Below are 19,938 nucleotides of genomic sequence, written 5' to 3' on the forward strand. Positions count from 1 at the left end.
ACAGAGTTTTAGTTTCTGATCTTCAAAAGTCTGAAGCACAGAAAAGATATGAGCTCTATTTAAGGCCAGAAGACCAGACCGTAATAGGAAATAGTTTTAGGTTGGACATATTTTTGTTATTACATTGGGCCACTGATTCAAACCCATGAATAACTTAAACTGAGAAAGCTGGTACATGGTAGCTTCATGTAATCAAGGCATTTTATCATTTGAGGAGAAAAATTGTTTAAATGTCAATTTTTTTTTTCAATTTTATTTATACAGCACCAATTCACAGTCCCCTACAGGTGCTTTAGATCAGGGGTCCCCAATCTCAGGCCACGAGGGCCGGTGTCCCTGCAGGTTTTAGATCTCACCCTGGGTCAGCACACCTCAATCACATGATTAGTTCATTACCAGGCCTTTGGAGAACTTCAAGGCATGTAGAGAAGGTAATTTATCCATTTAAATCATCTGTGATGGATCAAGGACACATCTAAAACCTGCAGGGACACCGGCCCTCGTGGACTGAGATTGGGGACCCTTGCTTTAGATTGTAAGACCACAATATTAGAAAGAAACAAACAATCCCCTATGAGCAAGCACCTGGTGACAGTGGGAAAGAAAAACTCCCTTTTCACAGCAAGAAACCTCTGGCAGAATTAAGCGTTATATACCTTTGTAACAATGTGTAAAACAGAAAAAAATGAAAGTAAGCTTAGGCAGAGCAACACAAGACATCTTCTATCACAGATCCACCCAACCATCCATGAAATAAGTAAATGGTAAGAACTTTGGTAAATAAATTGCTACCACATATGAAAATTATAATCACACAATTCATCAAGCAACTTACTTTTAATTGCTGTTTAACCCAAAACCCGATGATAGATAACACTTTTGTCCACACAAGAGGCACATTTGGAAAGATTCAAACAATTTAATGATTTTTAGATAGATTTTCACCACTTGCATTATCAATTAAAAGAAAAATCAAATATATACATTGTACATTTGTACACATGCATGCAGATATGCATGCACATGTATCTGCACAAAACATTTGTGTGCAACTGTTTTATATATGGGTGGGCCTTTAGAAAAATCTAATTTTTATTAGAGTATATACACATAGAAACAGATTGTGACATCTACATTGCTCTAATATCACCATTCCCAGAGGTGGTGGGAAAGCTGTGCTTCTGTGAAGTTTCCAATCATGACAATTTGAACCCATGCCTGTGCAGACCAGTTGGCTTTTCCTCTGGATTTCAAAATTAAATAAATAAGTAAATAAAACAGGCTCAGTGTGTTGGAATGACTCATTCCGGTTGATACTTTCTGGTCTTCCAGGAAGTCGCACAGTGAGATAGATAAGCCTGGACAGAGGTAATTTACCAACAGGACAGTCACTCTGTCTGTTTAGAAGAATCAGTAAAAGCAATCAGGGCATGAGCAGAGAGTCACCATGTGATCAGAGAGGTTACCATGGCATTAACTGGCTCATTCAAGGTGGAGGTGCTATCAACGCTGTGAGACACACATATGAGCCAAGTAAGTAGCGGAGGAAAGGGCTTAACCTGACCTACAATCTCGCAGGTCAGGCAGTGAGCAAGAGAGCGAGAGTAAGAGGAGGGAGAATGTAGAGACAGCGGGGCTAATGGAAATGTAAGGGTCAAAGCATCACACTGGCAGTAACATGCAGTTGTTCAGCATCTCTGTTGTGTTTTTACAACCATGTTTTCAAAAAAAAAAAAAAAGCTGGGGCACAGTAAAAGTTTGAAAACAGATTGCAAATGATTGTCAAAATCATTGCATTCAAATGAAGGCATTTTAAAAGTTAACACTGAAATCACGGGCGTGTGACGGATCACTTCTTCTTTTGTTGTTTGGTGACTGAGAAGACCAGATCTGCAATTCTGAAGGTTTGCCATCCTTTGTTGCTGTTGGACTTTAGCTACTCATGTCACGGTGCGGCATGGCACACCGTGGAAGGAGTGGGGAAGGAGGACCCAGGCGCGGTGCTCTACGTATAGACAGTGTTTATTTACAGAGGGTGATATCAAACAACAATAAATCCCCGTGTTTCTCCCCAGACTCCCGTGTCGTGTCCTCCAAGTGCTCTCTGCTCCCGTGTCTGCACTCCCGGTGCTCGCTGCTCCTTAAGCCTTCCACGCTCCTCCTGCGGGAAACAATAGCGGCAGCAGTCAGGACACTGAACAATGGCAGGCATACACTACACGACCAAAACCTAAACTGGGTAACTAACGTGGAGTCCCAAGCAATGATCCCGCGTCGGTGGGAGCTCCAAGACTCTCTTAAGTAGCTCCCCCGACGAGGCCTGATCAGCAGCAGGTGTGTGGCTTCGGGTGTGGCCAGTCCCCTTGCAGGGCCACACCCTCCAGGCCTGACGCCGCCTATAAACAAGTGCTCAGCCACCCACACACACATATACACAAGCACAGGGAAGGGGGAGCAACACCAAAATACACAATAATAATAATAATAATAATAATAATACATGACTGCTCAGGGATCCTGGGTCGCCCAGTCCCAGGACCCTGACAACTCAACAGTTATGGTCATCTTTTATTGTAATTGTCATTTCATGAAGAGAAAAATGTTCATATCGGACGGCAGGGTTTGGACTCTTTCATGTTGTTGTATTCAAGGAGAACGTGGTTTGGCATTGTCTTGCTGAAATAAGCAAGGCCTTCTGTAATGGTTTCTGGGCCTTTGACCCAGGGTTTTAAGTTTTTTGGGTGTTTAGTATTTGTATTCTCGGGTCTCCTTGGTTTTGTTATCTAGGTTTTAGTCTGTTTGTATTCTGTCTCTTAGTTCTTTTATCTTGGCTCCCGTCTGTTCCCCACACCTTGTGATGAAGCCAGTCTTGTCTCTGTGTTTGGTTCCCTTTCAGTCTTTCATCAGTTCTACATTTCTGTTTTCATGTTCTGTTACTTCCTGTTTTATTTTGATAGTCTCTCATCTCATGTGCGTTACATTCAGTTTGGCTTTCCCTTTTCTCATCATCTAGATTCAATTCAGCTGTGTGTTCCCCAGGTGTCTCCACTCTGCTCTCCTCTTGTGTATTTAAACTTGTGTATTTAAAAAGTTTGCTTGTGTTCTTTGTTGTGGTCTTCCTTATGTGGTCTCCAGTAAGAGTCTGTCTGTCTGATTATTTCTTCCTCACCTATGTTCTTTTTATAAGCTTTCTTCTAAGTCCTGATCTTTGAGTTCTGCTCGCTACACAGTGAGCCTTGATACTTACACCAAAAAATGTAATCTGGATATCACCATATGTTCCTCAAAAGCCTGTATGTATATATATCTAATGTACTGCGTTAATGTATTACAATTATACTGAATCAATATGGCTGTGGCTCAGGGTGTAGACCAGGTCATCTACTAATCATGCAGACTGGAGCAGTCAGTCTGCATGCCAAAGTATCCTTGGGCAAGATACTAAACACTGAGCTGCTCCCAATGCACTCAATGCTAAATTTTAAAAAGTGATGTGTGAATGAGACATGTTGTATAAAGTGCTTTGAGTGCTCGAGTAGAAAAGCACTATATAAGAACCAATCCATTTACCTTTATAGATGAGCAAGTTAGAAGATCCCTGAAGGAGATCTCTTCCTGTATCCAATAGTTCTCATAGGGTCTGGATTCCTCCTCAAATATTGTAGGGTCTTTACTTTACAATGGATTTAAGCAATGTAAACACAATGAGAACTGTTATTGTTCTGAATTGATGCTTTCTGAATAAAACTGAATTGAAGTGGAAAAAACTGTAAATGAATAACAACCACAAATCTTCCAGAGGCCTTTGTCACAAGATCTAGTAATTTAGGTGTGTCAGGATACAGGACATGAATATTTACATTTCTGCACAGTTTTCAGCATTATACTGTTGAAATGTTTGCTTTGTGAATCCTACTAAAAAGTTAAAAAAAAAAAAAGACAATCCTGTTTACTTGTACCCTTAAGTGGCCAGTTTAGTGGTAGGATAGTGACTCCAGCAAGGAACATAAGTATCCTAAAAATATGTGTACGTGCACGAACCACACGCCGGTGCATCTACCTCTGTGTGCAAATCTGATTATGGTCCTTGATTGCAAGTGACAGTGTGCAGATTGAGTTGCACAGCCTCTCTAATTCTCTCTATTAATGAGTTGCGCTCCACACTGCTGCCCCGGACCCCATCTATTAATCACAATTTGTCATCTGTCTTGCTCTCCAACCCCCCACCCCCATCCTTCTATCCTTTCCCCTCTCTACCTCTCCTCCTCCTGCCCGAAGCATATTTTGCTCCCTCTGTGTCATTCCTACAATCTTCGGCTTAAATCTCATCCCTCGGTCTCTTCCTGACTTACTTCTCCGTAGATTATCATCACAACATTCATTGCTTAAATCATTATTTTTTTAAAAGCATCTTCTCTCTTCTTCTTTTGGCACCTGTTCCCTTTCTTACCGTTACTACTTGCATTTCCAGCGTAAGTTCATGTGCTCCTTTTTTCCCCTCCCTTGCTCTCCTTCCATAGCATGGTCAAGCATACAGAGTGAGTTTTCCCCTGAAATCCACATTTTAATTCTGCCAGCACTCCAAGGTTAAGTAAGCCCTCTTACATCAGTAAATAATGATTTATCACTCCAATTCATATCCCTATATTGCTTCTTGGTAATTAGACATTTTTATAACACAACCTATGGACATTTGATAAAACTAATGATCAGCTCAGTTAAAGGTTAGCTTTTAACATTTTGAGATGCATTAGTGTCAAAAGTGTAAAAAAGTTTTTCTTTTAATAGATTATATTGGATTCGAAAGCATGGCTAACAATGTGATGTAACTGCTGTACTCTGTCTCTCTGTAACTGTACAGCTGCTGCATTACACATTGAGCAGTCACAACCCATGTGGGCATTGACTGGGATCTTCTGGGGGTGTTCTTAAGTGTCTTTGGATCTTGTGGATCAATCATGTTCTGGTGAGTCCCATGAATGTTCAATTGGAGAGGCATCTGGCAGTTATTTGAATGGTGTTTTTGCTGTGTGGATGGGGTGTGTGCTCAAAAAAGCTGCTGCCAATGGGGAGGGTTGTGCTTGGTTCATGCCAGAGGAACAGCCACAAACTCCCTGCAGATTGCTGCATTTTAACCAGATGGTCACTTTACCTCAGTGATTTCAATGTTGTGGTGAATTGGTGCACTTCCAGTGAGTCCGGTGACTTTCTCTGTGGATAGAAAAAGGAGATAAGAATACTATAAGAGCCAAGTTCATTACTTGAATCGACTGTAACTACTAAATCCCTACTGAGCAACTGTGTCAAATCCTCCCCCCTACACTGAACATTAATTAACGCTCTTGTCTGTCCCAACAACCTGCTGCTCCCACCAGGATATCTGTGTGAGAAACACAGAGTGAAACTACACCCGAGTCATGAAACACAGACACACAAGCCTGGAACAGATGTGAAGCAGTACTGTAAATGCTGTTAGTTAAATAAAACGCTGGCATTTTATATGAACAAAAGCCTAGATGTGTAAGGGTTTCTGATTTCATGAGTTAAAAGAAAAAATGTCTGTCTGAAACCTTAAATTCTTAGTTTATACCTCTTTTTTTTCTATTTCTTTATTCAAATACAAAATGAATGAAACAACAATTAGGGGAATCATCACTAAAACTGTGATATTTTCTTAGCTTTATGGCAGGGATTACTTCCTCCATTGATTAGGCTGATCACAATTAGAGAGACGACGCTGGTGATGTGCTGACATGTGAGCACAGTATGTGTTAGCAGGTTTCACACTTGTGTTTTTTACACTACTGCAAAGAGATGCCAGTGAAATAAAGGAGAAACACTGAGATCTGAATGCGGCATGCTAATGTGCTAAAATAACACTCCACATAAAAACATTGCTACTGGGGAAATGTTTCCAAGAAGTATTAGCATGTAGCCCAAAGCTTGTTGTTCCAACCTGTTTTCATCAAACAGCATCAGATACTGCCATGTTGCTCTTGTCAGCACTAGAACTGCTAGTTGGTTCAACTAAATATTTATGTTTTATTTCTGAATACAACACCAGTAATTTGTTGGATTGGAGATGCATCGCAGTTCCCTGCTACTAGATAAGGGTGTGACCTCTCTCTCTCCAAGATGGGAAGCAATAAGTGGAAACTATGACAGACGAAGGCAGCATAGTTTTGTACTATTTTGATCAAAAATAAATAAATAGTACTGAAACAGAGCCATTCATAAACACATTCTGCAAAGGACGTTTAAGGAAAGAAAACTGCTGGTGCTAGCCTCGTGAAGAGTGGCAACATTCAGCAAAATAAGCTGACAGTGTGTGAAGTGCTGCACAGCAACACATTTCAGTGTCATTTAAAATATGATGTGGTAACTTAAGAATTTGATTAAAAGTTTAATTGCATTTATTTGTTAGTTTGTTTTAGTACACATACAATATTTACACCCACCCTACAGGTTATATATAAGATCTGGTGCCTGTGGAGGCCATTTAAATGCAGAGAACTCATTGGTGTGTAAGAAAACCTGAGATGATCTGAGCTTTTCATGGTGCATTATACTGCTGGAAACAACCATCAGAAGATTGTACATTGTGATCATAAAGGGATGGACGTAATCGGCAACAATTCTCAGCTAGGCTGTGGGAGTTAAACAATGCTCAGCTCATATTAGTGGGTCCAAAGTGTGCTACCACTGAATTATTAAGGGCAGGGTAAATCGATGCTTTTATGTTGTTTATGAAATATAATTTGAAGCTTGCAGCAGAAATCAACAGTCAGCAGATGAGCGACACTTTCCAAATGTTCTATTGTCTCATTTTAGTGAGCCCTTTGTGAAATATAGCCCCGGTTTCCTGCTTTTAGTTGGCATCCTGTGTGGTCTTCTAGTGCTACAGCCCATCTGCTTCAACGTTTAGCATGTTGTGCTTTCAGAGGAGCAGCTTCTGCTTGGTTATTATGAGTGGTTACTTGAGTTACTGTTGCCTGATCAGGAGGGGGAGAAGCCTGGCTATTCTCCTCTGACGTGGGACACTTGCAAAATCAGGTGTATCTAACAAAGTGGCCAAGGAATGTATATAGACATTGGGCAAACCAGGGGTGACACAAGTGTTGTTATTGGGAGCTAAAAAGGATTCAAAGATTCAAGGATTCAAGGAGCTTTATTTGTCATTCGCATCACATGTTAACATGAGGTGGAACGAAATTATGTACACACGGTCCCGAAATGTGAAAAGAAACAAAAATAATGAAGAAACAGAATTTTTTTTTGTTTTTTTTTAAGTTAAATAGTTAAGTTTGTTTGTTTGTTTGTTTTAACAAACAGAAATGACAAGTAATAAGACAATACAATAAATAATACTATAACTAGCGTGCAATAACCTGAGTACCAGTATGGAGTATGGGTATAAATATATATAGGTGTAAATAAATACTTTAGCAGCAAAGGGCATGATGACCAGCATTGATAAAGTGACAGTGTCAGTAAATGTCAAGTAGTGGTTAAGGTGCTACAATAACAGTTCTTATCCATTTATGCACTGAGAAGTCTTCCTGCATCTGGAGGTGTATATGTCTGTGACGGTTGGGAGGCTGCCTCCGACAACTCTCTGTGCAGCCTTCACCACCCTCTGTAGCGCTTTCCTCTCTGCCGCAGTGCAGTTTCCGTGCCACACGTTGATGCCAGAGCACAGAACACTCTCCACCACACATCTGTAAAAGGAGATGAGGACTGAGCTCTCCATTCCTGCACGCTTCAACCTCCTCAGGAAGTAGAGCCTCTGGTGAGCCTTCCTGATCAGGCTGGAAGTGTTGTTTTTCCAGGTGAGGCTGCTATCCGGGTACGACTGCAGATCCTCCAACGTGCAGGGGTGTGTGTGTGTCTTCCCCTCCTGAAGTCCACAATCATCTCCTTAGTCTTCTTCTCATTGTTTTGCCTGCATCAGTCCTCCAAGTGTTCCACCTCCTTCCTGTAGCCGCTCTCATCATTGTTTGTGATGCAACCAACCACAGCTGTGTCGTCCGCAAACTTTACAATATGACAGCCCGGGAGGTTGGGTGAGCAGTCATATGTAAGCAGCGTGAACAGGAGGGGACTTAGCACACAGCCCTGAGGGGAGCCCGTGCTGAGGACTATGGAAGATGAGGAGAAGTTGTGGATCCTCACAGACTGCAGTCTGTTGGTCAGGAAGTCCAGGACCCAGTTACAAAGAGAGGAGCTCAGTCCCAGGGTCAGTAATTTGTCAACTAGTGTCTGCGGGATAATTGTATTGAAAGCGGATGAGAAGTCCACAAAAGCCAATTACTTCACATCACTAAATACATAAAAACACACTGGTGTGTCCCGCTCAGCAACTTTGAAATATTAGGTAAAGTATTAAGTAAAACAGAGGTGCTGTGAAAGTGAGAGTGGTTTGCTGTGCCCGAGTTTACAAACATTTGTAAGGTCACATTCATTTCAGTACATTGGCTTCCCATGTTATTTCAGATAAGCCAAATGCACACCCAATCCTCTGCTGCATAGTTGCAGTCACGGTATAAAGATGGAGATCTGTGTACTAAGATGACCAGAGGTGATATAGTGGAATTTATCTGTGAGAGCTGTGAAAGCTGATGCAGCTTTCAGTCACCTTAGATAGTAGTGCTGAAAACAGTCAGACATTCATTTAAACCAACCAAACTGCCATGTAAACCACACTCTGAAATGCTGAAATGATTTAGCAACTGTGTAAGCAGGTCACAGCCTCTCTTAGTGACATGGATCTGGCGGTTCCATGCACGTCTTATTCTTCTCAGGGATATGGTGACAAACCTGGTCCGGTCTGGGGCCCTTGTCTTGCGCTGCACTCAAGGTACCTCACAATTCTTACTTTTTCAGTTTGCAAATACTTCCCTCCATGGACCGTGAATGTAGCAAAAATAAAATCAGTTCAGAGCAGTGGAGTTAAACAAGGAGCAGGATGCAATACTGTAAAAAAAGAACGAAAAAAATGGAACACAGCAACCCGTGACGAAGGACAGAAAGACAGCCGGGTTGGAAGAGAGCACGAGGGATCATCCAGTAGGGATGACAGGGGCAACAGAGAGAGGAGAGAAAAGGAGGGAGAGATAGTGAAGCGAGACATCGATGACCTTCTTTTAGCTCTTAAACCATGCTGTTCATGCCATCGCATCACTCAGAGACAAGAACACCTCCTATACCCTGCTGCCGCGACATGAACATGACAGGGCTGTCTGATATACTGGACAATGCTCTCTAATAGACACAGCCACACACACACACACACTCACACGCACAATGCACACATAATTTCGCTCCAGAGGCTTTCTGTGATTACATGTACAGTAAAACATCAGATTTTCATGTTGGTTCATTTTCATGTTGTGTTTCTAAATTGAATTGCCACAAAAGAACATTTTCATCTACGCTGAAACATAGATTATAAAGACGACCTCACAGGATCAGCTGGATTTGTTTTAATCCAATATATCCAAGTGAAATTTATATAAAATTACATTAAATTAGGGAGAAAAAGAGGATTAAACCTATTGCTTCATTGTGTTTTTATGTGTTTTAATGGGGTTTTTGTGTGTGTGTGTCACATGATCCTGAATTGGTGCATAAATAAATCCGACATGTTTCCAGGATCATTCTTTGATTTTCAGAGCACTGAGAGTCGTACCCCTGTGGCACAGGTTTGTATCATTTCACTTACTGATAGTTTTGTGCAAAAGTGCAAATTTTATATTGCCGATACTTTCAGCTTATGTAGGAGAGAGCGTGTGTCGTGATTTATGACATCAATCATCATCGATTTGTAAATTTTAAACACGTTTTATTGACCATTAAATCACTGTGATTTTTACTTTCCAAAATAACGAGTTGACACAATAAAACACACTTTTCAGCTTTTCATGTATTTTGAGACTTTTCTTTTTGTTGTTATTTGGAGACCTGGAATATAACATTTTATTTTATTTCATGTTATTTAATTTTTCATTTATTTAACATAATTCAGGGGGCTGCATACCGAATTTAGAGGTTTTTGATCCCATCAGGCTAGTATACCAGTGTTGGTTCGGTATTTGCATCGATCTGCTCACTTCTACTCACAGATATTTCACAACATTCAGAACATTTCACTTTTTATTTTTTTAAATGATGTTTAAATGATGTTACATATATTTGTCTGTGTTATTTATAAAGAAGATGGATGCATGGATGGATGGATTTTGGGTGTTATAATAATAATGGATTGCATTTATATTGCACTTTTCAAGGAACCCAAAGCGCTTTTACAATTCCACTAGTCATTCACTCTCACACACTGGTGGAGGCAAGCTACAGTTGTAGCCACCGCTGCCCTGGGGCAGACTGACAGAAGCGAGGCTGCCATATCGCACCATCGCCCTCTGGCTTCACCAGTAGGCGGTAGGTGAAGTGTCTTGCAGGACACAACGACCAGGACAGAGAGCCCAGGGATCGAACCGGCGACCTTCCGGTTACAGGTGCGCTTCCCAACCGCCTGAGGCACGGTTGCCCAGGGGGGTTGTTATGGTTTACATTACAATCACCGCTTAAGAATAAGAGCATGGGCACCAATTATTAAAACCAAGGTAACTTTTTACATTTGGATTTATTTAATGCTACAGTGTAATGATTCTTTTATGGGATATTGTTGAGCTTTTATTTTTGCCCTCTATAGGTTTGAGACATTGTCAAAAATTCCCCAAAAACAAGGAGACCACACAGATAATGGAGGTTAAATAACCTAAAGCTGAATTAAATTAGACTTACTAAAAAGTTGAATGGCTATATCATATTGTGATATCGCAAGTAAAGCGGAGATGTCTGCAAGAAGTGAGGTTAAACAAAAAGCAAACAAAACCAAGAGGAAGCATGTGCCTGCTGGAGAGAAGAGAGGGTTATAGCACATCCTTTTAGGTAACAACTCCAACACAAAAACAGGGGAAAGTAAGAGGTAAACAGGGAAACTGGAAGGGGTCATCACCCACATTAACTGCAAATGTGGGCTCTTTTTACATGGTTTACATTTTAAAACTGTCTGGGAACATTAAAATTGATCCTGGAGGTAGAATTTCAAAAGATTAATTATGGAATTAAGAATTAATTTCACATAAAATATGAATTTAAAACTGAAGTGAACTGATTGGTTAATTCACTGCTACCAGATCTAAACGCAGACAAAATCAAACTAAATATTGTCACAAGGGTTTTGACTATTGCAGAGTTTCATTCTTTACATTTGGTATCATTTATACTTCAACAAGAGTATTGCTTCTTTTTGAGTACTAGTTACTTTCAGGTTTCTTGTATTTGATTTATTATTCCTCTATGTTTATGTCTGTAGTTTTTTTTTAAAATCCTAATTTAGTTCTTTATCTCCTTTCTTTAACTCTTTAGTTTACATTTGTTTAATTTGTTTGATGTTTGGATTTGCATTCATTAAATTTACTGGTTTCCTTCATTTATCATCTTATGTTTTTCCTTCTTTAAAGCTCACCTGTGCTCAGTGCATCACTTTTCGTCTTGAATCACTTCCTGTTATACTTTATACGTTGTTTCTCTTCCCACCTTCATGCCCCTGCACAGACTCTTTTGTTGCTCCCCCTCTTTTTTCAGTGAGTTAGTTTTAGTTATGTTTCGCTTCCTGATGTACTTTGTTAGTTAGTTGTCTAGTTTTATTTCTAGTTATATGCCTCATTATCGTGATTGTTTTCAGCTGTGTTTAGTTTCTTTCCTATTTTCAGCACCCTCGTTACCTTCTGTGTATTTATAGCCTCTTGTGTCAGTTTTTGTTTTTTTGTTTTTGGTATTGTACCATTCCTCCTCTCTTTGTTTCCACACATGGTCTTTCCTGGATTCTTGCTGCTTTGCTCAATTGTGGATTTTATGTTTGGGACACTGCATGCCTTTATTCCAACAATATCTGAATCTGTACATTTCATTAGGCTGGACATTATTTTATGTAGACTATTAAAAGTCTAAATAAGAATCAGCACCGTACACTAAGACTAAATGGTCATCCGTCTTTCCTCTTTTGGTGTAAATGTGCAGTCTAACTGAAAAGCCATCCATCCCATAATCTGTCTCTCTCACAGTGATGTATCCATCTGTGTCCTTCATCTAATGCCTCTACCTGTCTTCGCTCCTGGCTAAACAAGTGCTCTGGACACAATTACTGTAACAAATCCCCCCTCACCACCACCACCATTACCCTCCACCCCACACTATTTCTATTTTCCTCCTACACAGTCTCACCCGTTCTCCCTCATTTCAAGCTTTACCTCCAGCACTCTCTTGTTCTTGATCTCTCCTCACACCACAGTACCGCTGGCCTCATTTGTTTTTATCTTGTGGTTATAATGACATTTCATTTAGGCTCTGCTTGGCTGGGTAGGTAAACCAAAACTCTTCATTTTTCTCTGTCAGATGGAGAGAAAAACTTGTGCAGCAAATGGGCACTGCTGCGGCTTTGGGGATTCAGATTTTCTTAAAAAGAAGAGGAGCCTAATTGTACTTTTTTCATGTCGAAACTTTGGGAGTGAATGCCTCCTAGAGTTCACAATGGGTTATTGATCTTTTCAGTTGATGCTAATGAGTCTTCACATATTTTTATTAGCTGTCTAATGGTGCATTTTACTGTAGACAAGGCTTTAGTGAGGCATTTTTAATGGACTGATTGACACACTGAATTAAGAACCCGGACAAACAGATGTCACTGCTTCATTTCTGAATACACACTTGGCTTTTGAGAAAGAAAAAAACCCCACGAAGACACTGTAATCCTGACAAACAAGGATGTGGGGGCACAGGAGAATAAAGCCAAAAGCCAAAAAGGAGAAATGAGATGTGACATAAAAAGAAATCATTGTGAGAAAAGAAAAGAAAAAGACACGAGTACATTTGTGTCCCCATTAGCACATATCGTGTCTAGAAGGGCAACTAGCCTCTCTAGTCTAATCTTAGCTCTAAATTAATGTACAAAGTCCAGAGAAGCCTTCCTCCCTCTGCAGCATTAACCCCTATCTTCACAGTTTAAAAGTGTTTTTATTCTATTATGCCTCTCCTCTTTCTTAATCAGTGTCTATGTGTTTTCTGCTCATTCTGGACACCTGATTAAGAAGCTGCTTGTATACCTGCCCCCTCTAAGTCATCAACTTTAGCATATGTGTGGTTCAGACGCAGCATCGGTTCTTCTGTTTCATATGCACAGCTTTTTCACTTTACAGACTCTTTGTTAGTAAGTACCTCCAGGGCATACGGCAGCAGCTTGTTAAGCAAAATATTGTGTTTTACGTTCTTTTTCTTCCCATATTAAGTAATAAAAATGCAGCATGTGGTCATGAGGCCTTGGATTGTTTAAAGATATGTTTGATTGAGCTTGGCTTGAACTTGAATAATAAAACTGAACTAACAAGACAGCCGTAAAGCTATGCGCAGAAAGAAAAGTAGTGTTCAGATTTCAAAGTAAACATTTCCATTTGAGTTGAACTCACAAAGAACAGGACTAACATATGCAGAGTAAAAAGGTTTAGAGTTGCAGTTCTTTTACAGATTATTAAAGATGATTAAAGAACCACATAGTCTACTTAGTCCACTGAGTCGAGGTTCAACTTTAAATCACACAGAGAAGAATAAACAAAGATTTAGTTGAAGTATATTTCTTAATTTTAAAATATTCTCACAAAAAGAAACCCCTAATTGACCATTAAAAAAACTGTGGCCACAATAAATAATACTTTAGGATATTTCACAGTTGTTGTTCACAGTCATTAATTAATATATGTGGCAAAAAGGGTATAAAGAGGAAGTAAAAGTGATTATTATTAGGGGTAGGATTAAAAACAGCTAATGCCTCTTCCTACTCCTCTTCGAACATGTTATTTATTAGGATTATTGTTTGTTTTCTTATTTTTCTCACATCATCCACTTCAGTTCATCCACTTTTTGTTTCAGTTCATCATAATGCACAGCTCTCTTAAGGTCACAACATTTCACACATGTCGAGGTGTGGACTTTGAGTGGACCACTGCAACCCCTTGTTTCTTTTGTCTTGATGCATGCTCAATCATCCAGGTAAATAAATCCCCAAAGGCTGATTCTGTTCATCTGGACGTAGCGTTTTCAGTGGGAGAAACATTTTGTGACTCATCCAAATGACTTCTTCAGTCTCAGCTGACTGCAGGTTTCCCCAACCTTATAAACAGTACATTTGTTTGTTTTCTTTTTCAGCCATTCTGTTGTAGATTTGCCGCTGTGTTTAGGTCCATTGTCCTGTTGCATGACCCAGTTTTGGTCAACCTTTAGCTGTCAGACAGATGGGCTCACATTTGACTCTTCAATACTTGGGTTTAAAGAGGACTTCAATCAATGAGCACGAGGTGCCCAAATCATCACACGTCCATCACTGTGTTTGACAGTTGGTATGAGGCATTTATTCCAATATAATGCTTGGTTTTTGAAAAACATCCCCACTCTGGTCTTGTCACTCCAAGGGACATTGCTCCAGAAGTCTTATGGTTAGTTCTGATGCAATTTTGCAAGTCCAAGCCGTGCTGCCAATATTATTTTTTAAAGAGATACAGCTTTCTACTAGTGATGTGCGGATCAATACTGAAATATCGATTCCTCCGATACCAGTCATTTATGTTCTAGAATCGATTCTCACATTAAAATATCGATATTTTAGTAATTTAGCGTAAATGTGTAGTTTATCATTAACAGGAACACAGTGGGAAGAACCTATTTCATTCCGATTGTCTACATTGGAAGGAACTACTTCCTCTTCCGCCTTTCATAGTCATGTGCGAAATACAGCTGTATAAATGTGTCAGCTCCTTGGCGTGCACACTCACAACAATGGCTGAGCGTAACTGGAGTTATGCGCGGCCATATTTTACATCCACAAACGTGGTTTGCGATACATGTGGCAAGAAAGTGAGGTGTTGTGGCAACACCACTAACCTCGTCAAACACCTCAGAGTAAATCATATCACAGAATATGACGAGCGTATGTTGAGGCGAACTGAAGAGGAGGACAGGGACATGTGCTGCTAGGGCGAGACAGACGTCTCTCACGGAGTCCTTTAGTGCTGCAGGCGGGCAAGGTGTTCAAATAGCGCACAACTTCAGGTTTTTTATATCTATTTGATGAACTCTGCATTGTTAAGTGATAAGAACAAGTAATCTGATGTCCTGTAATCATTATGACGTTATAATTTGAGATACAATAAATAAAATACGTTTTTGTACAAAGTATTGTATCGGATCAGTATCGTCGATACCACCCTGAATTTTACCCTTCATTCTAATTTGTGTTGTACAGTTATTTCATTTTTAACCTTAATTTATATTTTATTCCTTCCTAGTTAAATTTACCCTTTTTAATTTTTCATATTTATTTCCTATCTTATTCATAGCCTTTTCCTTTTTTGTTTTCTTTAGGTCACGAGCAGTTGTCCAAGCATTTCACTACATATCGTACTGTGTATGACTGTGTACGTGACAAATAAAATTTGAATTTGAATTTGAATTTGAATTTGGTATCAGATCGGAAAGGAAATCAGTGGTATCGCACATCACTACTTTCTACCTTCCAAACAAGCCATACTTTCCAGTCTTTTTCTGTTTGTATAGTTATGAACTTTAACATTTAACATGCTAACTGAGGAATGTAGCCTCTGAGATGTAGCTCTTGGATTTTTGTAGTTTCTCTGAACACTGCACAGTCTGACTTTGGGGTGAATTTGCTGGAACGTTCACTCGGGGAAAGATCGGCATCTGTCTTGAACGTTTTGCACTTGTGAGTAATCTTTCTCGCTGCCAAAATTGTTTAACCCTCCACAGACCTTAGAGAAGCAGCAACAGTTGCTTTTCTAAGATAACTGCTTATATCGCCCCTTCATGGCATTGTGTTAACAAATACTGTACCTACACATAATGCACAAAACCAGCAAACTCACAAAGCTTCCATAGACATGCTTGATGTTGATCAGTTAATCAAGTGCAATTGGTGCTACTTACCATCTTAATTCCAGTGGAAATAGTGAAAGTGTATTTCGTTTTCACACATATATATTTGGCCTATTGTTTGTTTAAAAAAAAATGGCATAATGTAAAGTTTTAGGCTGTAAAATGCTCCTTACCACAAAATGTGTGACAGGTTGGGAATGCAGGTTAATAATTTTACTGAAATGAAACTCTCAAACTCTTCTTTGGTTATAACTATACCTATAGCTTCCTGTGTACCAGTTTATTGCAGGAGTAGATGAAGGGGTAGGGGTTGAATGGCGTATTGAAAGAGCAAAGACAAGACAGCCATGGATTTTAAGAATATATCAAAGCTGCTTAGCTGGTGACGACTTATTTGCTGCATTCACAGCCGAGACAGTAAATCTCAGCCTCCCCCACTTTTGTTCATCTATCTTTGTTCTGCAGCCATCTTCCAAAATTTCTCTTTGTTTCTTATGCTGCCTCTTTTTTTGAAAAATAACTTCATTTCAGGAGATTGCCTTATAATTATCACTTTAACCCTTTTCTCAGATTTTGTCAGATTATTTAGTGCAAATCTGTGGTGCATTGATTGTAAACTCTTTATCAGGCTACCTAGATGCCCACAGACTGAAATTCAGCTCTGTCTGCGCTCAGTGTGAGTGAAATGTGGGGTTGGGTGGGCTACCATTGGACCTGAATAATTCATGCTGGCTCTGCCTCTGTCCATGTGTTTTAAATACTGGTTATAGACTAGAAAGCTATGAATCATTCATCAGAGGCGATTAAAGTCTGCTGTTAATTAACCCTTATCCTTTTGCAGTAGTGTGGAGAGGGTCAGTGACTGATCCCTGCCCTGACCTCTCAGACCACCTGCTCACTCCCTCCATCTTTCACTCCTGAATTTCACTATACGTCCCGTTAGCGTGTGAGGCAGTGTGCAGTTGTCTTTTCTTGAATCAAAACGGCGGATCCAATTGAGATACAAGCAGTTTTTCTCATTATAAGTCACCCGAAACATGTTATTTTTTTATCTTATGACTTTCAAGAATATATTGCAGCGCTCAAAATAAAAGACTCTTTGAAATGTGTTTCGAGTGTACTGAGTATGTTAAATGTGTGTAAGTGTGCGAGTGTGTGTGTGTGTAATTGCCGTGACGAGACAAGATGTTGAGAACTCAGCGATGCATGTCGCCAGAGCGGTTGAACGCTCCACGGATGGCCCACAGAGAGGAGGAATGAAGGAGAGACAGAAGGGGGGTAGAATGATGAGAGGAAAAGTCAGGAGAGACAGATATATATGAATAAACAATGTGTATTCTTTAAACAACAGAGAACTTCACTGAGACACCACACCAAGCAGCTGCATGTGCGATTTCTATTTTAGCTCTTCAAAGTGTGTGTGTGCCAGGTGTGTGAGGTCAGCATAATTACACTGAAAGTTCAAAGTGTCATTAAATGGCTAATAGCAAATTAAAACAGCTCCATTCTAGTGTACATATGTTCTTTGTGTGCATTTATATCATATGCATTCAGATGTAGAAGTGATATACATGTAGCTACTATTCTTTGAAGCAGTTAACAGACAAGATGTTAATATTTGAGTCAGAATTGTCAATGCGTTTCTTTCTGCAGCAGTAAATCAAAAATGCAATTCAAACCAATGCAAGTTCTTGCAATGGTTTGAAGTCATGCTTCATTTGTTGCACAGCGGTTGGGTCCATTTGCGTACCATAAAGTTCCTTCGCGGAGACTACAGAGAAGGATTTTCAACCTATGAAATCATGCTTCTTTGCAGCCCTTCAACAATACAACTGCACATAGCTCAACGTAGATGACACTATGCACAGGCTGAATGGGGGTTGGTTGGAAAACAGGAGAAATGTGAAAACACATCAAATATCAAAAAGTAAAGCAAGAGAAGCATAGTTAGTGGCTTTACTGGACTCTTTTACCTGGTTTATTTAGTTACTTTTTATTGTTTTTAACACTTTGTTTCAATGTAGACCTTCCTATGCTATAACAGCTCAAGCAAGCACAGCTCACAGACTGCTTGTTCATGATGCTGCCCCCTGGTGGCAGTAAACGAATAAAAATGTGTAGATCAGCGGTTCCCAACCTTTTTTGCGCCACGGACCAGTTTATGTCTGACAATATTTTCACGGCGAGGCCTTTAAGGTTTCGCGGATAAATACAACAAAATAAAAATCGACTGGTATAAAAAAAAAAAAGCAGATTTATTCATAACACACGGGAAAAGACCCAGGGAAACTGAGTTAACAATAAAAATATTTAAAAACACAACAATAAAAACCATGAAAACCATAAATTTTCCAGTACTAAACGACTCACGGACTGGTACTGGTCCGTGGCTCCGGGGTTGGGGACCACTGATGTAGATGACTTTTGACAAAGCTGCTTGTAGGCTGTGCACTGCTCGCCTGAAGAAACCATGTTGGCGCTCTTAGTCTGCGTGAAGCGTGATTTGCAATAGTGGACTCCACTCAAATGGTTGCCACTATATATTATATTCTTGCATAAAAGTAAAGTTACCAAGTGCCAGTGTCATTTTGTAGTTAAATTCCTTTCCTGCAGCAACTACGTCACCATCTGTGGAGGAATTTCTGAACATCTAGGAATATAAGAGAGAAATGCAGGTCGTCTACACTTGACACCGTGATTACGACTCTACATGTAAGATTACAGAGAGGCTTTAACAAAGTCATGCATTTCTTAAATTTTACAGTGAACTTCCAGGCATTTTGTTAAAACTATATCGTGTCACCAGTGTTGCAACTATGCAGAGTATTCTGCGCTCATCTTACATGCTCTCATTTTGCAGAGGATTCATCTTTGTGAGAGACAGAGGACCCTGTTGAATTCTGAGTGAGCAGCATTTCAATTCCACATGCCACGGTGAAGCGACTCCACACAAACACCGACAATCGCTTTTTTACATGTACATTTCTTCTGCCTTTCTGTGTGTGTGTGACTGTCACACATGTTAACAAACACACTTACTTCATCAGCAGTGCTGTTAGGAGCTGTTTGGAGGAGATTGCTATTTGCCACCACGTTCTCTCTGCAAAGGCAAACTGTAGATACGTTGGTGATTCTACGGACAGTATTTCTTTGACAGGACTTGGGACTGATGGAGTGTGTTTGTGTATGTGTGTGTGTAGCTGCTGGTGGTGGGGGAGTGACAGGCAGTGACGGTGGGTACACAGCGTAACCTTTAGAGTGGAGCCACAGGAGCATGACGGCCAGACTCCAAGGTAACAGAGAGGGAGAGAGACAGGGAGAGGTGTTGTGGGGGTTGTTGGGAGGAGAAGGAGAAATTCGACAGGTAGGGGAGATAGAAACTTCAAGGTATCTGTGTCATCTGCTCTTCTGTCTGTTTGCTTTCCTATGTCCCATTGAAAGACTGCTAGCAGCCAAGAGGTTGGAATACAAACGAAAAAAGTTTAACGCTTTAGAAAACAGGTGTATTTTTACGACAGCGCCACTATACACATCAAATATCTGCTAGATATAGATAAATGTATACCTTTTTTCCTGTGACTCTCCTATGAAAGATACTGCACCCCGACGCATTCTTGACACGGGGAAAAATGTAACTTAGCACACATATAAGGTAAAAGAAGAAGGTAGAATATGTGTTTGCTCACTGCTATGTATCAGTAAATCTGAGGAAGTGTGGAAGAAATGGGTGAATTTCTTCGTTCCCGCCCTGCCTTGATTACACAGAGTTTTAATCATTTCTCCTGTCCAGCAGGTCCAGTGCTAATTAATTTCTCTGTGCACATTTTAACACACACCCTCTACATATGCAAAGACATGGTGCCTATTTACGCTTTACACATGCTCATGTGGACGCAATGACACGGCTGAGTGTCTCCCTGCAACATTTTTCTCATT

Source organism: Astatotilapia calliptera, chromosome 5 (genome assembly GCF_900246225.1).
Source record: "Astatotilapia calliptera chromosome 5, fAstCal1.2, whole genome shotgun sequence".
NCBI lineage: Eukaryota > Metazoa > Chordata > Actinopteri > Cichliformes > Cichlidae > Astatotilapia > Astatotilapia calliptera.